Below are 23766 nucleotides of genomic sequence, written 5' to 3'. Positions count from 1 at the left end.
TTTGTTTTTTGAAATATAAAAAAAAAATTATATATTCCAAGAAGTGAAAAACCATTAAGGCTTCACACTGGCGCTGCGAGAAAGAGGTGATGTTGCAAACGCCACAAAAACATGTGTATTTCACGCTTCACTCCAAGTCGGGGCTGCTCTGCGCCCAAGGCAAAGGGAGGGTTTTAATGGATTTTTAAATACATGCACCCACCAAATAGCAACGAAAACCAAAAATTAAATATTGTATTGAACTGCGTTTTAAGACCCATTCTAAAACACATTAACACTTCAGTAATGAGATTCCTTGCTCTTAAATTTATGCCCCGAAAATATTTTCATTTTTTATGAAAACAAAATCGATATTTAAATTAACATTTTTTGTCAGTCTGTCTTGCCTGATAGTCAGACAACAGAGTATGTAGCGGAGCCAGCAAAGAAAAATTGTCATAAATTCGTGATATGTCAACACAAAGTTACCCAAAATTCATACCCCACAAAGATCCAGTTCTTCTTGTTACTGCTTGGCATCTATCATTCGAATCCATTAAATAGCCAAGAATGAGACTTTAAATGCTTGGCAAAGTATCTTAGGATAATTTATAATGTTTGAGCAGCAGCAGCATCACGCTTGCCTCGAAACAAAAAATATTTGACGACGATGATGATGGTTTCGTTTTCTAAACCAAATAGAAGTGAAAAAAAATCATCATCTTTGATATGCACCTACCACAACCATCTTCCTTCCTTCTCTCACTCACTCTCTCCCTCTCCTCTCCCTCCCATCTCTACTCATTTCGAACCTTAAAAAATGAACGAAAGGCATATAATTTTCATTTTTCAAAAGCCATAACGTGACTTATCAGCCATTTATCAATTTCGAGGGTGTCAATAAACACCACAAAACGTCAATAATCATTAGAGAGTGAGAATGAAGAGGGAGACCCTCATGACGGAGGGCATCATTTTCACTCAAATGGCATATTAATCGAAGATGAAATGGAAATCGAAACCAAAACGGGGATGGGATGTGCTATCTAATGATGGTAGGTTGGTAGGCTGGCTGAGTGGTTGGCCGGTCGGCTGTCTTGCCACAGCCTACTCATGCTGTTATTGGGAAATTCTAGACGATATTTGGAAATAAAATGTTTTATTACCATAAATAAAAAAAACAAATACAAATATTTTAAGATGTAATAAAAATGATAGTAACTGAAAATTTATTTAAATGCTGTTTATAATTTTCCATTCAATTTTAAAGAATAGAGAATCTAACGTTTTTCTTTGGCGCCAATACCCCCCATATTATTGCATCTTAAATACTGTTTTGATAGGAAAATATTTTAGCCTTTTTTAAGGGAAAGTGGATAGCATAAATTAACAGCAGATTAGGTGGTCAATGTTTCGAGTCTCTAAGGTAAGAATCCCCAGATTGGTATTAAATTTGTGGGATATGGCTTAGAACAAACCAGTAAGGAAAGGCCCAAAATCAGGCGGGGCTGATTTATTTATACCCTATACACATTTGTAGATTTAGTAGAGCTACCCATAACAAAAAACGCTATTATTATGGGTAATTTAAGATCGTTTTGAATAGAAAAGTGTATACATGGGAGCTATATCCAAATATGTACCGATATCAATAAAAATTAGCACATATATTTCTCTGCTGTATCTGATAGATGAGACCAAATATCATTGTTGTGGAGAGCATTTTATGGTGTGAGGTTCATGAGTACAAAATCGGATGAAAGATACATATGGAACATATAGCTACATCTTAACCGATTTTCACCAAATTTGATACACTCTCATCCAGGCTGAATTCGTTTACCCGTGTCAAAATCTATTTATTTGGGACTTATATTAAATATTTGCTCCGCAAAAATCTTGATATCGAATAAAGATATATATGGGAGCTATATCCAAATCTGAAAATTTGGCAAAGGTATTTCTGAACTATATTTTGATATGTTTTCCCGACTATCGTTGTTACGGAGTGCATATTACGTCTGTGGAGGACAAAAATAATTAATCGGATGAACAAAATATATGACAGCTATAAGTATACCTGAATCGATTTCCACCAAATTTGACACACTTATTACAAGGATCAATTTGATTGCCAATTTTCTTCCTATTTGGACTAATGTTCCACATTTGAAGCACAATCCAGACGGAATCTGTTGAAGATATATCTAAAATTTTAACCGATTATGTCTAATTTCAATAGGGTTCATCCTTGGGATAATAAAAAAATGTTGCGCAAAATTTCATCTCGATCGGACAATAAATGCGACCTTTACGTGTTTACAAAAATAGATGGACAGACGGGCGGACATGCATAGAATGTGAATCTATGCAGATCATTAAAAGGAACTATGGTTTATATCGCTTCCTCACTATGTTACGAACAAATGTACAAACACACAATAATCCGACAACAGTGTGGTCAATTGATTCCAATAGATTACCCCTTAGCCAATGTTTGAAAAAAAAAATTAATAAGGTGAGAGCAATCCGCGACAGATGCATTCCCTCTTCTGATAACAGAATACATATTTTTATGAATTTGTATTTTTCCTATGGAGATACTAGAACAAAGGGACTCTTTTTTCGAAAATGAGTTTGTAGACTATTCCATCCATAGATGCAGATAGCAGAAAAATCTTCGAAGCAAAAAAAATAATGTAAGAATTCTAAGGGAATTGCGGTGAAGTATTTTCACAACTCTATTCAATTTATGAAATTTTATATTAATATTTGTGAATTTGAAGAATTTAGCCAATATATATGAAAAATATTTCTTTTTCTAAATAAAAACAGGACATGCGTCATTTAAATTGTTCACCTGTGAGGTGAAATGACAACGACCCTGAAGTCTTTTAAACAAATGTCATGACACATAGAGGCCACACCTTTAAATACTCAAACAACACAACAAGGACATTAACTTTTTCTATCAAGGGCTCGTCTCCCTTACATCCTTCCTTTTTCACTCGTCCTTGTAGTCATTCCATGTCGTTAGAGTAACAATTACAAAATACTTTTGTTTCAATTCAAGTCATACAAGGAAATGAGCAGCCCCCCACTTCCCTTCTAACGCCTCGAGCAGATAAACAAAACACCTTGAAAAGGTTGTTGGTATCAAACAGCCAGACGGTTTACATTATGATATATTAGCTTCCTGTTTCATTGCCACGACCACGACACCTGAATGGAATGGCATCACCTAGACCCACCACAAATGCACAACAAATTAAGGCTCGGGAGTTCAGCATCATCTACCCGGAAATTGTTGTGCAAATGGAAAGCTATGAAATGGTTTCAGGTTCAAGTTTTCTGCCGGTGGAACAAAAAGACATAAGCGTGGATGTCTGTTGGAATGCAGAGAAGTGATTCCGCGTACTTGAAAAAATAAATACAAAATATAAAAGTTAATGGTTTTATAAAGGGCGGTTGAGCACCACCAACAGCCCCCACTTAGCTATGCATATGTAACACTCACCCCCTGCCTTTTAACGAAATTCCTTGGCCAAGAAGTAATGTAAAGGGTAAACCGTGAGCCCTGGCACCAAGAAAAGGACAACACTTAGTGTTAAGGATCCAGCTAAAGTGTAACCATTTAATTCGTATATGAAATGCACAATTTTTGTCTGGCTGCCTGCCTTGGCTGGATGGATGTGGTTTGTGGCTAAAAATGGTCGCAAGCTCCCACGAAAACGGTAAACATAAATTATAAAAACTGTTTTCCATTCCGCCTCTTAACCAGCAGGTGGGGGCGGGGGGAGAATTTTAATTAAAGAAAACATTACATTTAAGCGTCTTTCTTAAAAATAGAATGAAAGTCATTTGAGTTATGTGACCTGCGCTTATTAAGCGTGTAGAGATTAATTTAGAAAGAATGTGTGGAAAAAATGACATAAAGCCAAGATGACAGAGCTAGGGATATTTTCAATTTATTTTAAACGGAAATCGGTCGAAGATAGTTATGGAAGGTATATCTATATAAAAATCGCAACTGATCTCCATATCATTTGGCATAAGTATTTCTGAGCTCTATTACATATCTGGTATCAATTATCATTCTTGTGGTGTGTATATTACGAAGGTGAGGGATTTAAACATCAAATCGGATGAAACATTTATATGGAAGCTATAGCTATATATGAACCGAAATTCAGCAAATTTGATGTACTTGCTTCTAGGCTGAATTTGAGCGGAAGTGCCACAATTCACTCCATTTGGGCAGAAATAAGCCATTTGGTGCACAATAAACTTGAAATCGGATAATGGTATGTGTGGAAGCTATATCTAAATATGAACCGATCTTGATCAAATTTGGCATAAGTATTTCGAGGCTGCATCTGATATCTGGTCTTTTGGACTGATATTTTGGTGCATAATTAACCTGAAATCGGCTGAAGATATATAGGAGCCATATCTCAATTTGAACCGATTCTCGGCAATTTCAATAGGGTTCGTCCTTGGGCCAAACAAATTTAGTTTGAAGAATTTCATCTCATTCGGATAATAAATGCAACCTGCACTTCGTTCACAAAAATACATGGACAGATGGAAGGACAGACAGATCGACTGACATGACATCGATTTACGACTTAGAAAGTGATTCTATGAAGATCCTGAAAAGTAAGTAGGGGTCTATCTCGCTTCCTTTTCCATGTTACAAACAAAGGCTCAAAGACGAAATACCCTTACCCCTTTGTGATGTAGGGTATACAAATCCAAAGTGGAGGACAAATATTAATGAGGGTAGTGGGAGGTGTATGTTTTATAAAGATTTTTCACAAATTTCTGTTCTTGGCACAAAATAATTAGGCTATCCAATATCAGAATTTAAAGCCGCTAAACCATCAAGATTTACCTTTGCAAATACTTCAAATAACCTGGTAGCGACAAATTTTTCCATTATGTATTCCACAAAATATTTTTGTAATTTACCTTTAATCCCGCATCATAAGGACAACGTCAACAGTATCATCTTGCTCAACTTATTTTCCCAATCTTAAATATAAACAAAATATATTTATGATAAATATTTTTACAAAGCAATTTTGTGACTTAAGTTCTCGATACAGATACTATAGCAGAGTCTATGATTTTTGTGACAACGCTGGGGCAAAACGATGAACCAAGAAAAATAAACAAAACAACAACACTGACAGACAAACTAAATATGTATTACGATTTGTTAGCAAGACCCAGTACGGCAATACCAAAAACTTACAAATAATCTATGAATTTATGTCTGCCTGGCGATATTTTCATCATAATTTTCCCGTGGAAGCATCGGGACTGGGGAATGGTGGACAACCAGAGAATTGGGCGTTGCTTTTGTCATCAAACCAACGAATAAATGAACGAACGAACGACGACAAGTATTACCGCATGGTATTAGTTGCGTAAAATGTTTGGGATTATTTCGTACTTAACATGGCTAAAGAGGGAAAATGTAAACCAAACAGAAACGGCAATAAGCAATGTTTCTGCTCTTGTCCCCTCCCTCCTCGGCCAGGGTTTGTGGAAATTTTCGGCTAGAATGGTTTATGGACTAAAGCAGACATTCTTGTGACAAACAAGGACAAATTACCTTTAACTGGCAAGACGACATTGCTCGATTTGGGAAAACTAATAACAATCCGAAAAACACATTTTGTAATGGCCAGACATGGTCTAATCAAATATTTATGATATCGTAAATTGGTAAAAAGAGGAGATATGATTAATGTTGTATAAATATGGAAAATTTGTCAAAAATGGAAAACAAATTTTTAACTCGTGGTCAGGTAATGTTAACAAGGCATAGTAAAAATACGCATTATGTAAAACAACAAAAACAAGTAAAAAATCAGCCGAGCCGAACTTTGAACACCATTCACTATTTAGAACGAATTTGGAAATTTTCAAAAAAAAATCCGTTAAAAATTCTGTTGAAAGCTAAAAAATACAGAATGTAGAAATTATATTGGGGTCTGTACGACGTGGACCTACATAGGCATTGTTTGTATGAATAATGTAGCTAAAATCATAAAAATATCGATTATAGGAAGGTACCACTATATTGGGGCCTATACAAAGACCTGGACTTGCATTGACAATTTTCTGTCACAGGCTGTAGTACCTATCAGGAACTTCAAATACGAAGTTTCATACAATTTCGGTGAATATTGTAGCTAATGTAGCTAGAGGTGCCGTTATATGGATGCTATACGAAGACGTGGGCCTCCATACACAATTTTTTGGTCATAGGATGTAGTATCCATTACGAACTCTAATACGAAACTCTTGTGAATAATGACCCTAAAACAGTCAAAATATAGAATACGGGTTCTACAATTGTATGTTGTCTATACGATATCGTGGACCTATATAGACAATACTCTTCTAGAGGGTAAAGTACTCAGAAGGTATTTCAATCATTTGGCTACAATCATCAAAATGCCAAATATCGGGGGGTACGGTGTATGGGGGCTATACGATATCGTGTTCTCAATTCGTTCGAAAGATAGTGTGATTACAACAAAGAGACAAACGGACATCGCATGATCGACTCAGGATTTTACGCTGATCAAGGATATATGTATACTTTTATTTGTGTTTGACATGAGTATTTCGAGGAGTTACAAACGGAAAGCCAAAGTTAATATACCCTCCATAATATGGTTGAGGATATAAAAAAGGAGTAGATCGACTCAAAAATGTCCTTGCTGTGAACCGAAGAATAATCGCAAAGAATATGTTTTGTCATGTCCTGCTGTTTCGCATGCTTAGGAAAGAGATACAAATATTGTAAATTTTTTCCCACATTCTATGATTCCAGATTTGATGCAAAAGAGCGGAAAAGTTGAAATCCATAACCCTTAATCCCTCCCTCTCCCTCTCTCTCTCCCCCCTCTCCTGCTCTCCCTCTCTCTCTCCACCCTCTCCTGCTCTCCCTCTCTCCACTCCTTTGAATCTTCACATTGTTGCACTATTTTACTATTACCTCCCTGATGAATATGCCCTTTGACACTCCCCCACTGCTTTCCACTGCCAAAAAGTCTTTGTGAGAATTGGCCAACAAAACAACGTCATAATTACATCACTAATTTAACAACAACAAACACAACATAACCATCGTGTGCAGCGGTGAGTGAAACCACTTGAATTAATTTACATTTGGCAATTTAATCCTTCGTGACATGTTTTGTGGCAACAGTGGTCAGCATAAGTTTCCTAGACAAACTAACATTGGTGCTGCTGCTGCTGCTGCTGCTGCCATCCACTGCCATCCAATTAATATGAAAACACTTTTGAATTTTTTCGGATAATTTTTGCCTGATTTCTGTTGCGGGCCAAGTTATTTTTTTTTTGTCGCTCGTATTTTTTGTTTTTAATTGCCGGGAATAGTTCAGGGAGTGCGTGCGTGTGTGTATTTTGGCATCTGCGGCTATGTGTGAACAAAACCACAACAATTTATAAAATTGGTTGTTAGTGGGTTTGTTGTGTGATGGCAGGCGGCTGGTTGGCTGCCTGACAAACTGCACCGTTTTAACAAATACCCAACCAGAAACAAAAACGAAAAAAAGTAAAAAAGCCAAACCACGAAAAACAGTCGCTTAGTTAGTTTCATAATTTTCATGTCGATATTTTTGCAAACTAAAGTAAATAAAAGTTAAGCTGTGGTCAGTTGTTGGGTTGGAGTTCTGCTGCTGGAGCTTAGCTGGGTTGTGATGGTGGGATGATGAACTCCATGGCCATGCGTATGAAAACCGGCAGAAACCAATAAACGGATTAAAACTAAAACATGTAAAAATTTCCATAATTTTTGGCAATTAAATAAAATTTACATTGCCGTGATGTTCCGTTTCTTTTTTTGGTGGTCCAACATAAACCGCATTTGTGGTCATTTGACCACCGTAACGTTCAAATTTTTCCCAGCAAACATTTAAATCTAACCCTTTAAGGCTAAAGTGTTAGTAAATCAAACATAATTAAATTAAAATGTTTTTTGTTGTTTTTTTTATCGCCGAGTTTCGTTGGCTAAACGGCCAGGTCACTGGGAAATAACAATCCAATGATATTTGTGAGAGAATCCAATTCTAATCGTTTTGTGTTTTGTTCCCGGGGTCCCATACCCATTCGAAATCCCTTAACAATTTTGTATTGGCACTATCAGGCACACATACATTCGCGCAAACACACACACACAATCACGATTTTATGGAATCAACTAAAAACGGAGCGAAAAAAATTGTTAATATCTAAAACAAATAGAGAGGGAGATAGAGAGGTGTATGTTGAAAAATCCTGCAAAACTTTAATCCTTGTGCTCCATCCTCATATGTTCGCAAGCATTTCGCTTTGTTCACATAATCGAGCATGGGGTTTCCCCCAGAGAGTTCAACAAACAGCATAGACAATATGCAGTTTATAGCAGCGACAAGGACCAATGCCAGTTTTAAGAGGTAAGGGCAGGGAAAGTTGGGAAAAAGAGAAAAGGGCTTGACTTATGTCAAAAGCGATTAGTTTATGCTCTTCAATGGGAACATATAAAGGTGGCCTTGATTATACACATTTTTTCAGAATTTTAACCGAGTATAATCAAATATATACTTTGATACCTTATGTTCTCATGGTCTGGGGAGTTGCGAAATTCCCTCTGGGAATGATAGTTGGAAGGGGAAATTTCACTACTACTTAAATTTCAGAGTTATGACGTCATTAATTCTTGAATTGTTGCCACAAAAGGAATGATGCCCTAGTATGGAAGGTATAATAAGTTTGTCATTCCTTTTGTAACACCTCGAATCAGCATAAAATTCTATGTCGATTTTGCGATGTTCGTCCGTCTGTGGAAATCACTCTAGCTTTCCAACGAAATTAAGTCGATTGATAAAATTTTACTGAAATGTATATTATGTCTGCAGGACTTTTGGTATTGAAAATGGGCCATGTAGGTCCACGCTTTGGTATAGCCCCCATATAATGGTACCTCCCTATTTTCGGTATTTTGATGATTTTAGCGACATTATTCATCGGAATTGTTTCAAATTTGGTATTTGAAGTTCGTAATAGATAGTACAGCGTATGAGAGAAAATTGTCTGTGCAGGCCCACGTCTTCGTATAGCCCCTATATAACGGCACCTCCCGATATTCGGTATTTTGATGATTTTAGCTACGTTATTCACCCAATTTTTTCAAGTTTCGCATTTGAATATTCTAATGGCTTATGACAATAGGTACCTATGCAGGTCCATGCCGTCGTATAGACCCTAATGTAACAGCTACGTTCGGAATTTTTAAGATTTTAACAGAATTTTTAACGGATGTTACTTATTTTGAGAATTGCCAAATTCGTTCCAAATGGTGGAGGGTATTCAAAGTTCGGCTCGGTCGAAATTACAGTTTTTCCTTGAAAAATATGACCTTTTGTGGGAGAGGTACCAGAATGAGTGAACCGATGTAGCATATCTACGAACTTGATCAAAGTCCTATAATAATATTACGATGTACTAAGTTTGGACCAAATCAGGAATTTCCCTCTAGAGTTATCGTAGGAACCAGCTAGACAGACAGTCGGACTGACGGACTACCCTAAATCGACTCCAAATTATCTACATCGGATTTAGTCCGAAGATACTTGAAGTATCATGTAATTTAAATGTATTTGAATATTAACGGTCACACAGGTCCCCTAGTAGAAAGAAGTATACTTAAAATACAACATTGGAACCCCTGGTGGCAAATGGCGGAACTACGCAAAACTGTCAGAGTGGGATCAGCTGCTGTCATGAGAAAACAACAATCGTTATCCAGCCGAAAAGGTATAAAAGGAGACGCATTTCACACAATCGGGATCAGTCTTCTGTTGATGGCTGGTAAGTCAAGTGTGATTGGGAGGAAGAAAAGGCGCGCAACCTCGGTTGAATTGAGTCTTAGTAAGCCAAACAATAAGCCTTGACTATTTGTGGTGACTGGACTGGACTGAACGCAGGGTCAAGTGAGGGTTGTAGCAATACTCCCTATTCTTCGGGCTGCGTTGACGGCGACTGAACGCAGGGTCAAGTGAGGGTTGTAGCAATACTCCCTATTCTTCGGGCTGCGTTGACGGCGACTGAACGCAGGGTCAAGTGAGGGTTGTAGCAATACTCCCTATTCTTCGGGCTGCGTTGACGGCGACTGAACGCAGGGTCAAGTGAGGGTTGTAGCAATACTCCCTATTCTTCGGGCTGCGTTGACGGCGACTGAACGCAGGGTCAAGTGAGGGTTGTAGCAATACTCCCTATTCTTCGGGCTGCGTTGACGGCGACTGAACGCAGGGTCAAGTGAGGGTTGTAGCAATACTCCCTATTCTTCGGGCTGCGTTGACGGCGACTGAACGCAGGGTCAAGTGAGGGTTGTAGCAATACTCCCTATTCTTCGGGCTGCGTTGACGGCGACTGAACGCAGGGTCGAGTGAGGGCTGTAGCAATACTCCCTATTCTTCGGGCTGCGTTGACGGCGACTGACGTACTCATCGGGCTGCTGCTGTGCCAAGCTGCCGCCACTACTACTCGCCGCTGACGTATTCATCGGGCCGCCGCTGTGCCAAAGCCGCCGCCACACTATTCGCCGCTCGCCTATTCATCGGGCCGCCGCTGTGCCAAGCTGCCGCCACTACTACTCGCCGCTGACGTATTCATCGGGCCGCCGCTGTGCCAAAGCCGCCGCCACCCTATTCGCCGCTCGCCTATTCATCGGGCCGCCGCTGTGCCAAGCTGCCGCCACTACTACTCGCCGCTGACGTATTCATCGGGCCGCCGCTGTGCCAAAGCCGCCGCCACCCTATTCGTCGCTCGCCTATTCATCGGGCCGCCGCTGTGCCAAGCTGCCGCCACTACTACTCGCCGCTGACGTATTCATCGGGCCGCCGCTGTGCCAAAGCCGCCGCCACCCTATTCGCCGCTCGCCTATTCATCGGGCCGCCGCTGTGCCAAGCTGCCGCCACTACTACTCGCCGCTGACGTATTCATCGGGCCGCCGCTGTGCCAAGCTGCCGCCACTACTACTCGCCGCTGACGTATTCATCGGGCCGCCGCTGTGCCAAAGCCGCCGCCACCCTATTCGTCGCTCGCCTATTCATCGGGCCGCCGCTGTGCCAAGCTGCCGCCACTACTACTCGCCGCTGACGTATTCATCGGGCCGCCACTGTGCCAAAGCCGCCGCCACCCTATTCGTCGCTCGCCTATTCATCGGGCCGTCGCTGTGCCAAGCTGCCGCCACTCTATTCGTCGCTCGCCTATCCATCGGGCCGCCGCTGTGCCAAGCTGCCACCACTGCTACCCGTTTATTAACATTTCGACTGAACTTTGTGATTTAGTGTTCTTCGTAAAAAGTTCTGAACGTGATTTTATTGTGTTTAGTGTAGTGTTTAGTGTTATTTAAGGAAATAAATTTATAACGTTTTAAGAAAATATTTTTGCTTCGCTCTCTCTCTCTCTTTATGTCCTAACAAATAAATTTTTGTGACGACTCTGGCCCCCGCTGAACCTACCCCAGCTTCAAAGTGAAAACACGTCGTCACAATGGCGCCCGAGCAGGGACTATAAAAGAGAGAAAGAATAAATAAATGAGTGAACAATAATTAGACAAATACAGATGAAAACCCAGTGAAAAAAAAAACAGTTAAAAAAAAAAAAAAAAAAAAAAAAAAAAAACTGAAACAAGTAAAAATAATAATAAAAAAAAAAAAAAATGTCAAACGAAAAGACAATGTTGAAGGTCTCCTGGGCCTATATGCTAAAGCAAGAAGACTTGGTAACATATCTTACTGAATTCAATCTTGATCCAGTTGGAAAAGTGGACGATCTCCGAAAAAGATGGGCTAAATTTCTCCACAACGACCATGAAGCCGATGTATACAGACGGCTTATAGAGTTGCAGAACAAACATGAAAGTACCAGTCCGACCAAATCGCCGACATTGCGAGCCGTCACAAAACAACCCCTTATAACCGTAACACCGTGTGGAGCAGAAGCAATAGTATTATCCCCAATAAAACAGAGTACGCCCTTCCCCACATTTCCGCGGAAAGGTCACATGGAGAGTCAAGCACAGGGGTAACAAACGATCAAAAAGTACAGAAGATGTCGCCAACAAACCCCGAATATGGATTTCAAAAAGATTCTCCGCCCAAGCCATCCAATAATTCGTCGTTACTCGTAATTCTCGACCAAATCCGAAAATGGAATATTACTTTTGAAAATGGAATGGACCCTATTGGATTCGTAGAACGTGTAGAAGAAATGGCTGAAATGTACATCGTGGAATTGAATCAAATAATTAAAGTAATGCCAGAGTTGTTACGAGGTAAAGCTTTAATCTGGCTAAGGAACAACAACCGACACTGGACTACCTGGAACGAATTTAAGAGTGATTTTCTGAAATTCTTTTTGCCACCGAGATACTTTGAGAAATTGGAGGATGAAATTAGGAGAAGGATACAGCGTAATAAGGAGCCGTTTAAGGAATATGTACTCTCTATACAGCATATTATGCAGCACACCAATATGACCGAAGAACAAAAATTGGAACGAATTTTTAGAAACGCGCATTCGGATTATCAATGGTACATTCGCCGTAAAGACTTTACCACACTTTCGGAATTGATCTCCTTGGCAGACGAACTCGAAAGCATACCAAATAATTCTCGGTCAGAACAGCCTCGAAATCAACAAAACTATAATCGACGTGCGGACAACTCTAGGAATAACCTGTATTGCACCAATCAAGGTGACCAAGTGCTAAACGAAAGCTCATCCAATCCAGAAACGCAGCAGGATGAACCCCCGGCAAAGAAGAGTAACCAGAATATTACATCATTGCAATGTGAAGAATATCGCCTTACTGCAACTGTCTTAATAGAGGGGAAAGCTATTAAAGCAACTGTCGACACTGGTGCCACTAGCTGTTTTATAAAAAGAGAATTTGCGGAAAAAATCAAGAAAAGGTTTACTTATTCACGGCATGAGGCAAATGTTATCCTCGCAGACGGCACCACGGTGAACATCACAAGATCAACAGTGTTACCTGTTACATTTGGAAACCAAAGCTCAGATGTTACATTTCTCATCATGCCGCAATTCAAGGAAAACATCATATTGGGATTGGAATTTCTAAAACAGTTCCACACGACCATTCACTGCGCCGGTATAAGTGTCAAATTAAGTAAGCCAACCACATCAACGGAGCATTGTACCGTGGCTATAGGAGAGGAAACCCCATCAAAAGAGGTAATAGATACAATGACAGCTACGAATAATGTATCCCCCAGACCTAAATTCTTAAACGATGAATTGAGTAAAACGCAATGTGAGATCGTTGAAAATTTTCTGGCACAGGAACTCCCTAAGTTCCAACAATTAAATGGCCTATCGTCAATAGCTGAACATAAGATTGTAATGACCGACGATCGACCCATTAAATTAAGATATGCTCCGCGAAATCCTGCAATGCAAGCCGTGATTAATGCCGAAGTGAGAAAGCTCGAAGAACGAGGATGTATAGAGCCGTCTACAAGCCCATACTGTTTCCCCATCACATTAGTCAGAAAGAAAAATGGGAATTGGAGAACTTGTATGGATTTTCGCCAATTGAATAAACGTTCTGTTCCAGATGCCTACCCTTTACCCCGCATCGACACAATACTGAATCGACTACGGGATGCCAAATACGTGAGTAGCCTGGACCTTAAAGACGGATATTGGCAAATACCTATGGCGAAGGAGAGCAGAAAATACACGGCCTTTGCGGTAGCTGGTAAAGGTCTATATCAGTGGAAAGTGATGCCTTTCGGTTTGCATTCAGCACCGGCAACCTTCCAACGGGCATTAGATAGTGTGATTGGGCCTGAAATGGACCCCCACGCTTTTGCATACCTTGACGATATCATCGTCATTGGAAAAACGTTTGAGGAACACTTGCGGAACTTGAGAGAAGTGTTCAGAAGATTGCGATCAGCTAACCTGAGAATAAACATTGAGAAATGCGAATTTTTCAGAAAAGAAACGAAGTATTTAGGCCATGTTGTGAGTAGCGAGGGAATAAAGACGGATCCAGATAAAGTTGCCGCAATAGTGGAAATGAAACCTCCAACATCGGTAAAGGAGGTACGAAGATTTCTTGGAGTAGCATCTTGGTACCGAAGATTTGTCCCACAGTTTGCAACAATTTCACAACCATTGACTAGTCTTCTTAAAAAGGGAAAACATTGGAAATGGGGTCCCGAACAACAAGAAGCATTCTCAGACCTAAAAGCAAAGTTAACTGAAGCCCCCGTTCTGGCTTGTCCGGATTTCACAAAGACGTTCATATTGCAAACTGATGCCAGCAACTATGGCCTTGGAGCAGTTCTAACACAGGAGTTAGATAACGTGGAACGTGTCATAGCCTACGCCAGCAGACATTTAAAACAGGCTGAAAAGAACTACTCAGCGACTGAAAAGGAATGTCTAGCCATACTGTGGGGCATCAGACACATGAGACCCTATTTAGAGGGTTACCAGTTTATAGTTATTACCGATCATTTGGCCCTAAAATGGTTAAATTCTATTGAAAGCCCTACAGGTCGACTCGCACGTTGGGCTCTCGAGCTACAGCAATATAATTTTTTGATCAGATACCGTAGAGGAAAACAGAACGTTGTGGCGGATGCGCTTTCGAGAACACCTTTGGAAACGTTAGACCTAGCCACAGTAAAATATGACACCAGTCCGTGCCCATGGCTAGAAAAGTTGAAGGAAACCATAACCAAGAATCCGAAGAAGTATCCAGACTATACAATCATTGAGGGAAATGTTTATCGACATCTTCCCAAGCAAATAAACGATGAAGATTGCACACCATGGAAGCTGTGTGTGCCCACCGGATCAAGGATTCAGGTCCTTAGAGAAAATCATGACAGTGTCACCGGAGGTCATTTGGGAGTGCGAAAGACTAGCAACAAGGTGGCGAACCGATATTTTTGGCCTGGTATGTTCCAGGACATCAAACGTTATGTCCAGCAGTGCGAATGTTGCCAAAAATATAAAGTCAGCCAACAGAAACCAGCAGGGGAAATGTTGATAAGAATCCCGGAGGAACCATGGGCCACTATTTGTGCGGACTTCGTAGGACCCCTACCGCGATCTAAGCACGGTAACTCAATGCTACTCGTTATTATGGATAGATTCTCAAAGTGGACGGAGTTGGTTCCATTGCGGAAGGCTACGACAGAGGGATTAATAAAGGCATGCAGAGAAAGAATTATTTCTAGATATGGGGTTCCAAAAATATTGATAACCGATAACGGAACCCAATTCACTAGCAACCAATTCGAAAAATTCCTAGCAGAAATGGGTATAAAGCATCAACTTACGGCTCCTTACACCCCGCAAGAGAACCCTACTGAAAGGACAAATCGGACAGTGAAAACAATGATAGCACAAGTTTCGAAACAACATAATACATGGGACGATATGCTGCCCGAAATAATGTTAGCCATAAACACTAGTGCATCAGAATCCACTGGATATTCGCCGGCATACCTGACACAAGGAAGAGAACCGCGACTGCCCCAGGCATTATATGATCAGCTCACAACAGGAACTGGTGCTAGAATAGTCTTACCAGAAGACCGTGCCCAGGAGTTGAAAGAAATATTTAAGATAGTGCGTCGAAACTTGGCAAAAGCATCTCAAAACCAGCGGAGACAGTACAACCTTAGACGACGAGTTTGGAAACCAAAGATTGGGGAGCAAGTTCTAGTTCGTCTACATCCTCAGTCGAAGGCCGTCGAAAATTTCGCCGCCAAACTAGCGCCCAAATACGGAGGGCCGTTTGTCGTACAAAAATTCCAATCTCCAGTAATCGTTGTAGTCCGAGGAAAAGACAACATCACCCGCGTCGCGCACTTAAGTGAAATTAAGCCTTTTTATGAAGAACAAAATTAAATTCCATCGCAATCCAATGATGCCGTCATATCGGACGATCACAGGTCCCCCAACGTGAAGGAAGATAAATCATTACCAGGAACGCCGGGACACGTTGTCGAACTGTCATCACCATCGATATCTTCCCGATCGTCATCCTCATCCTCATCAGCCTAGTCGTCTTTATCGTCATCCTCATCCTCATCAGCCTCGTCGTCTTCATCATCATCCACAAGCCAAACGATGACACCTCATCAGCCAACATTGTGTAGCAGTCAACCTTCCATCGATGAAGTGTTTATACCCAGTAAGGAGAATAATAGCACACCAAGTACAATCAAATTGCCAGTCACTGAAATCCCAATTGAGTCAACGCCATCGTCCTCGACAGACAATCCCGTGAACGATAACACATTTCTCGAACTGCCAAATTATCCCGAAAACCTACAAAGCCGTATCGAGAAGTTTAAAAACAATTGGAAAAAGGGACACAAACTGAAGCGAATTGTTAAACAAGATGGCAAGCAGTACCGCATAATAATATCAGCAGACGGGGTAGTGAAGGTATCTCTCCGAACTTCTGCAATTGGTCTCTAACATACCTTCCTATTCGACCGAGATATAGTCGAACCAAAGTGCCCATGTCGGAGAAATAAAAGGTTACATAACACCCTAGGGCTTCCTGGCTATTGAAACCCAATAGCAATAGAGAAAGCAAATCAAGGAATCAAAAATCAGAGGGAGGAAGAGATGCCATGTAACGCCCAAAAGTCATGCTTTCGTTTTTGGGGTACATTATTATTTTAAATACCATTTTGAATTAAACTAACAGCTACTCAGGGTCATGTAATTTAAATGTATTTGAATATTAACGGTCACACAGGTCCCCTAGTAGAAAGAAGTATACTTAAAATACAACATTGGAACCCCTGGTGGCAAATGGCGGAACTACGCAAAACTGTCAGAGTGGGATCAGCTGCTGTCATGAGAAAACAACAATCGTTATCCAGCCGAAAAGGTATAAAAGGAGACGCATTTCACACAATCGGGATCAGTCTTCTGTTGATGGCTGGTAAGTCAAGTGTGATTGGGAGGAAGAAAAGGCGCGCAACCTCGGTTGAATTGAGTCTTAGTAAGCCAAACAATAAGCCTTGACTATTTGTGGTGACTGGACTGGACTGAACGCAGGGTCAAGTGAGGGTTGTAGCAATACTCCCTATTCTTCGGGCTGCGTTGACGGCGACTGAACGCAGGGTCAAGTGAGGGTTGTAGCAATACTCCCTATTCTTCGGGCTGCGTTGACGGCGACTGAACGCAGGGTCAAGTGAGGGTTGTAGCAATACTCCCTATTCTTCGGGCTGCGTTGACGGCGACTGAACGCAGGGTCAAGTGAGGGTTGTAACAAATAAATTTTTGTGACGACTCTGGCCCCCGCTGAACCTACCCCAGCTTCAAAGTGAAAACACGTCGTCACAATGGCGCCCGAGCAGGGACTATAAAAGAGAGAAAGAATAAATAAATGAGTGAACAATAATTAGACAAATACAGATGAAAACCCAGTGAAAAAAAAAACAGTTAAAAAAAAAAAAAAAAAAAAAAAAAAAAAAAAAACTGAAACAAGTAAAATAATAATAAAAAAAAAAAAAATGTCAAACGAAAAGACAATGTTGAAGGTCTCCTGGGCCTATATGCTAAAGCAAGAAGACTTGGTAACATATCTTACTGAATTCAATCTTGATCCAGTTGGAAAAGTGGACGATCTCCGAAAAAGATGGGCTAAATTTCTCCACAACGACCATGAAGCCGATGTATACAGACGGCTTATAGAGTTGCAGAACAAACATGAAAGTACCAGTCCGACCAAATCGCCGACATTGCGAGCCGTCACAAAACAACCCCTTATAACCGTAACACCGTGTGGAGCAGAAGCAATAGTATTATCCCCAATAAAAACAGAGTACGCCCTTCCCCACATTTCCGCGGAAAGGTCACATGGAGAGTCAAGCACAGGGGTAACAAACGATCAAAAAGTACAGAAGATGTCGCCAACAAACCCCGAATATGGATTTCAAAAAGATTCTCCGCCCAAGCCATCCAATAATTCGTCGTTACTCGTAATTCTCGACCAAATCCGAAAATGGAATATTACTTTTGAAAATGGAATGGACCCTATTGGATTCGTAGAACGTGTAGAAGAAATGGCTGAAATGTACATCGTGGAATTGAATCAAATAATTAAAGTAATGCCAGAGTTGTTACGAGGTAAAGCTTTAATCTGGCTAAGGAACAACAACCGACACTGGACTACCTGGAACGAATTTAAGAGTGATTTTCTGAAATTCTTTTTGCCACCGAGATACTTTGAGAAATTGGAGGATGAAATTAGGAGAAGGATACAGCGTAATAAGGAGCCGTTTAAGGAATATGTACTCTCTATACAGCATATTATGCAGCACACCAATATGACCGAAGAACAAAAATTGGAACGAATTTTTAGAAACGCGCATTCGGATTATCAATGGTACATTCGCCGTAAAGACTTTACCACACTTTCGGAATTGATCTCCTTGGCAGACGAACTCGAAAGCATACCAAATAATTCTCGGTCAGAACAGCCTCGAAATCAACAAAACTATAATCGACGTGCGGACAACTCTAGGAATAACCTGTATTGCACCAATCAAGGTGACCAAGTGCTAAACGAAAGCTCATCCAATCCAGAAACGCAGCAGGATGAACCCCCGGCAAAGAAGAGTAACCAGAATATTACATCATTGCAATGTGAAGAATATCGCCTTACTGCAACTGTCTTAATAGAGGGGAAAGCTATTAAAGCAACTGTCGACACTGGTGCCACTAGCTGTTTTATAAAAAGAGAATTTGCGGAAAAAATCAAGAAAAGGTTTACTTATTCACGGCATGAGGCAAATGTTATCCTCGCAGACGGCACCACGGTGAACATCACAAGATCAACAGTGTTACCTGTTACATTTGGAAACCAAAGCTCAGATGTTACATTTCTCATCATGCCGCAATTCAAGGAAAACATCATATTGGGATTGGAATTTCTAAAACAGTTCCACACGACCATTCACTGCGCCGGTATAAGTGTCAAATTAAGTAAGCCAACCACATCAACGGAGCATTGTACCGTGGCTATAGGAGAGGAAACCCCATCAAAAGAGGTAATAGATACAATGACAGCTACGAATAATGTATCCCCCAGACCTAAATTCTTAAACGATGAATTGAGTAAAACGCAATGTGAGATCGTTGAAAATTTTCTGGCACAGGAACTCCCTAAGTTCCAACAATTAAATGGCCTATCGTCAATAGCTGAACATAAGATTGTAATGACCGACGATCGACCCATTAAATTAAGATATGCTCCGCGAAATCCTGCAATGCAAGCCGTGATTAATGCCGAAGTGAGAAAGCTCGAAGAACGAGGATGTATAGAGCCGTCTACAAGCCCATACTGTTTCCCCATCACATTAGTCAGAAAGAAAAATGGGAATTGGAGAACTTGTATGGATTTTCGCCAATTGAATAAACGTTCTGTTCCAGATGCCTACCCTTTACCCCGCATCGACACAATACTGAATCGACTACGGGATGCCAAATACGTGAGTAGCCTGGACCTTAAAGACGGATATTGGCAAATACCTATGGCGAAGGAGAGCAGAAAATACACGGCCTTTGCGGTAGCTGGTAAAGGTCTATATCAGTGGAAAGTGATGCCTTTCGGTTTGCATTCAGCACCGGCAACCTTCCAACGGGCATTAGATAGTGTGATTGGGCCTGAAATGGACCCCCACGCTTTTGCATACCTTGACGATATCATCGTCATTGGAAAAACGTTTGAGGAACACTTGCGGAACTTGAGAGAAGTGTTCAGAAGATTGCGATCAGCTAACCTGAGAATAAACATTGAGAAATGCGAATTTTTCAGAAAAGAAACGAAGTATTTAGGCCATGTTGTGAGTAGCGAGGGAATAAAGACGGATCCAGATAAAGTTGCCGCAATAGTGGAAATGAAACCTCCAACATCGGTAAAGGAGGTACGAAGATTTCTTGGAGTAGCATCTTGGTACCGAAGATTTGTCCCACAGTTTGCAACAATTTCACAACCATTGACTAGTCTTCTTAAAAAGGGAAAACATTGGAAATGGGGTCCCGAACAACAAGAAGCATTCTCAGACCTAAAAGCAAAGTTAACTGAAGCCCCCGTTCTGGCTTGTCCGGATTTCACAAAGACGTTCATATTGCAAACTGATGCCAGCAACTATGGCCTTGGAGCAGTTCTAACACAGGAGTTAGATAACGTGGAACGTGTCATAGCCTACGCCAGCAGACATTTAAAACAGGCTGAAAAGAACTACTCAGCGACTGAAAAGGAATGTCTAGCCATACTGTGGGGCATCAGACACATGAGACCCTATTTAGAGGGTTACCAGTTTATAGTTATTACCGATCATTTGGCCCTAAAATGGTTAAATTCTATTGAAAGCCCTACAGGTCGACTCGCACGTTGGGCTCTCGAGCTACAGCAATATAATTTTTTGATCAGATACCGTAGAGGAAAACAGAACGTTGTGGCGGATGCGCTTTCGAGAACACCTTTGGAAACGTTAGACCTAGCCACAGTAAAATATGACACCAGTCCGTGCCCATGGCTAGAAAAGTTGAAGGAAACCATAACCAAGAATCCGAAGAAGTATCCAGACTATACAATCATTGAGGGAAATGTTTATCGACATCTTCCCAAGCAAATAAACGATGAAGATTGCACACCATGGAAGCTGTGTGTGCCCACCGGATCAAGGATTCAGGTCCTTAGAGAAAATCATGACAGTGTCACCGGAGGTCATTTGGGAGTGCGAAAGACTAGCAACAAGGTGGCGAACCGATATTTTTGGCCTGGTATGTTCCAGGACATCAAACGTTATGTCCAGCAGTGCGAATGTTGCCAAAAATATAAAGTCAGCCAACAGAAACCAGCAGGGGAAATGTTGATAAGAATCCCGGAGGAACCATGGGCCACTATTTGTGCGGACTTCGTAGGACCCCTACCGCGATCTAAGCACGGTAACTCAATGCTACTCGTTATTATGGATAGATTCTCAAAGTGGACGGAGTTGGTTCCATTGCGGAAGGCTACGACAGAGGGATTAATAAAGGCATGCAGAGAAAGAATTATTTCTAGATATGGGGTTCCAAAAATATTGATAACCGATAACGGAACCCAATTCACTAGCAACCAATTCGAAAAATTCCTAGCAGAAATGGGTATAAAGCATCAACTTACGGCTCCTTACACCCCGCAAGAGAACCCTACTGAAAGGACAAATCGGACAGTGAAAACAATGATAGCACAAGTTTCGAAACAACATAATACATGGGACGATATGCTGCCCGAAATAATGTTAGCCATAAACACTAGTGCATCAGAATCCACTGGATATTCGCCGGCATACCTGACACAAGGAAGAGAACCGCGACTGCCCCAGGCATTATATGATCAGCTCACAACAGGAACTGGTGCTAGAATAGTCTTACCAGAAGACCGTGCCCAGGAGTTGAAAGAAATATTTAAGATAGTGCGTCGAAACTTGGCAAAAGCATCTCAAAACCAGCGGAGACAGTACAACCTTAGACGACGAGTTTGGAAACCAAAGATTGGGGAGCAAGTTCTAGTTCGTCTACATCCTCAGTCGAAGGCCGTCGAAAATTTCGCCGCCAAACTAGCGCCCAAATACGGAGGGCCGTTTGTCGTACAAAAATTCCAATCTCCAGTAATCGTTGTAGTCCGAGGAAAAGACAACATCACCCGCGTCGCGCACTTAAGTGAAATTAAGCCTTTTTATGAAGAACAAAATTAAATTCCATCGCAATCCAATGATGCCGTCATATCGGACGATCACAGGTCCCCCAACGTGAAGGAAGATAAATCATTACCAGGAACGCCGGGACACGTTGTCGAACTGTCATCACCATCGATATCTTCCCGATCGTCATCCTCATCCTCATCAGCCTAGTCGTCTTTATCGTCATCCTCATCCTCATCAGCCTCGTCGTCTTCATCATCATCCACAAGCCAAACGATGACACCTCATCAGCCAACATTGTGTAGCAGTCAACCTTCCATCGATGAAGTGTTTATACCCAGTAAGGAGAATAATAGCACACCAAGTACAATCAAATTGCCAGTCACTGAAATCCCAATTGAGTCAACGCCATCGTCCTCGACAGACAATCCCGTGAACGATAACACATTTCTCGAACTGCCAAATTATCCCGAAAACCTACAAAGCCGTATCGAGAAGTTTAAAAACAATTGGAAAAAGGGACACAAACTGAAGCGAATTGTTAAACAAGATGGCAAGCAGTACCGCATAATAATATCAGCAGACGGGGTAGTGAAGGTATCTCTCCGAACTTCTGCAATTGGTCTCTAACATACCTTCCTATTCGACCGAGATATAGTCGAACCAAAGTGCCCATGTCGGAGAAATAAAAGGTTACATAACACCCTAGGGCTTCCTGGCTATTGAAACCCAATAGCAATAGAGAAAGCAAATCAAGGAATCAAAAATCAGAGGGAGGAAGAGATGCCATGTAACGCCCAAAAGTCATGCTTTCGTTTTTGGGGTACATTATTATTTTAAATACCATTTTGAATTAAACTAACAGCTACTCAGGGTCATGTAATTTAAATGTATTTGAATATTAACGGTCACACAGGTCCCCTAGTAGAAAGAAGTATACTTAAAATACAACATTGGAACCCCTGGTGGCAAATGGCGGAACTACGCAAAACTGTCAGAGTGGGATCAGCTGCTGTCATGAGAAAACAACAATCGTTATCCAGCCGAAAAGGTATAAAAGGAGACGCATTTCACACAATCGGGATCAGTCTTCTGTTGATGGCTGGTAAGTCAAGTGTGATTGGGAGGAAGAAAAGGCGCGCAACCTCGGTTGAATTGAGTCTTAGTAAGCCAAACAATAAGCCTTGACTATTTGTGGTGACTGGACTGGACTGAACGCAGGGTCAAGTGAGGGTTGTAGCAATACTCCCTATTCTTCGGGCTGCGTTGACGGCGACTGAACGCAGGGTCAAGTGAGGGTTGTAGCAATACTCCCTATTCTTCGGGCTGCGTTGACGGCGACTGAACGCAGGGTCAAGTGAGGGTTGTAGCAATACTCCCTATTCTTCGGGCTGCGTTGACGGCGACTGAACGCAGGGTCAAGTGAGGGTTGTAGCAATACTCCCTATTCTTCGGGCTGCGTTGACGGCGACTGAACGCAGGGTCAAGTGAGGGTTGTAGCAATACTCCCTATTCTTCGGGCTGCGTTGACGGCGACTGAACGCAGGGTCAAGTGAGGGTTGTAGCAATACTCCCTATTCTTCGGGCTGCGTTGACGGCGACTGAACGCAGGGTCAAGTGAGGGTTGTAGCAATACTCCCTATTCTTCGGGCTGCGTTGACGGCGACTGAACGCAGGGTCGAGTGAGGGCTGTAGCAATACTCCCTATTCTTCGGGCTGCGTTGACGGCGACTGACGTACTCATCGGGCTGCTGCTGTGCCAAGCTGCCGCCACTACTACTCGCCGCTGACGTATTCATCGGGCCGCCGCTGTGCCAAAGCCGCCGCCACACTATTCGCCGCTCGCCTATTCATCGGGCCGCCGCTGTGCCAAGCTGCCGCCACTACTACTCGCCGCTGACGTATTCATCGGGCCGCCGCTGTGCCAAAGCCGCCGCCACCCTATTCGCCGCTCGCCTATTCATCGGGCCGCCGCTGTGCCAAGCTGCCGCCACTACTA

The sequence above is a fragment of the Musca domestica genome, unplaced genomic scaffold, assembly GCF_030504385.1.
Source record: "Musca domestica strain aabys unplaced genomic scaffold, Musca_domestica.polishedcontigs.V.1.1 141, whole genome shotgun sequence".
NCBI lineage: Eukaryota > Metazoa > Arthropoda > Insecta > Diptera > Muscidae > Musca > Musca domestica.
Note: the sequence above shows the minus strand (reverse complement) of the source record.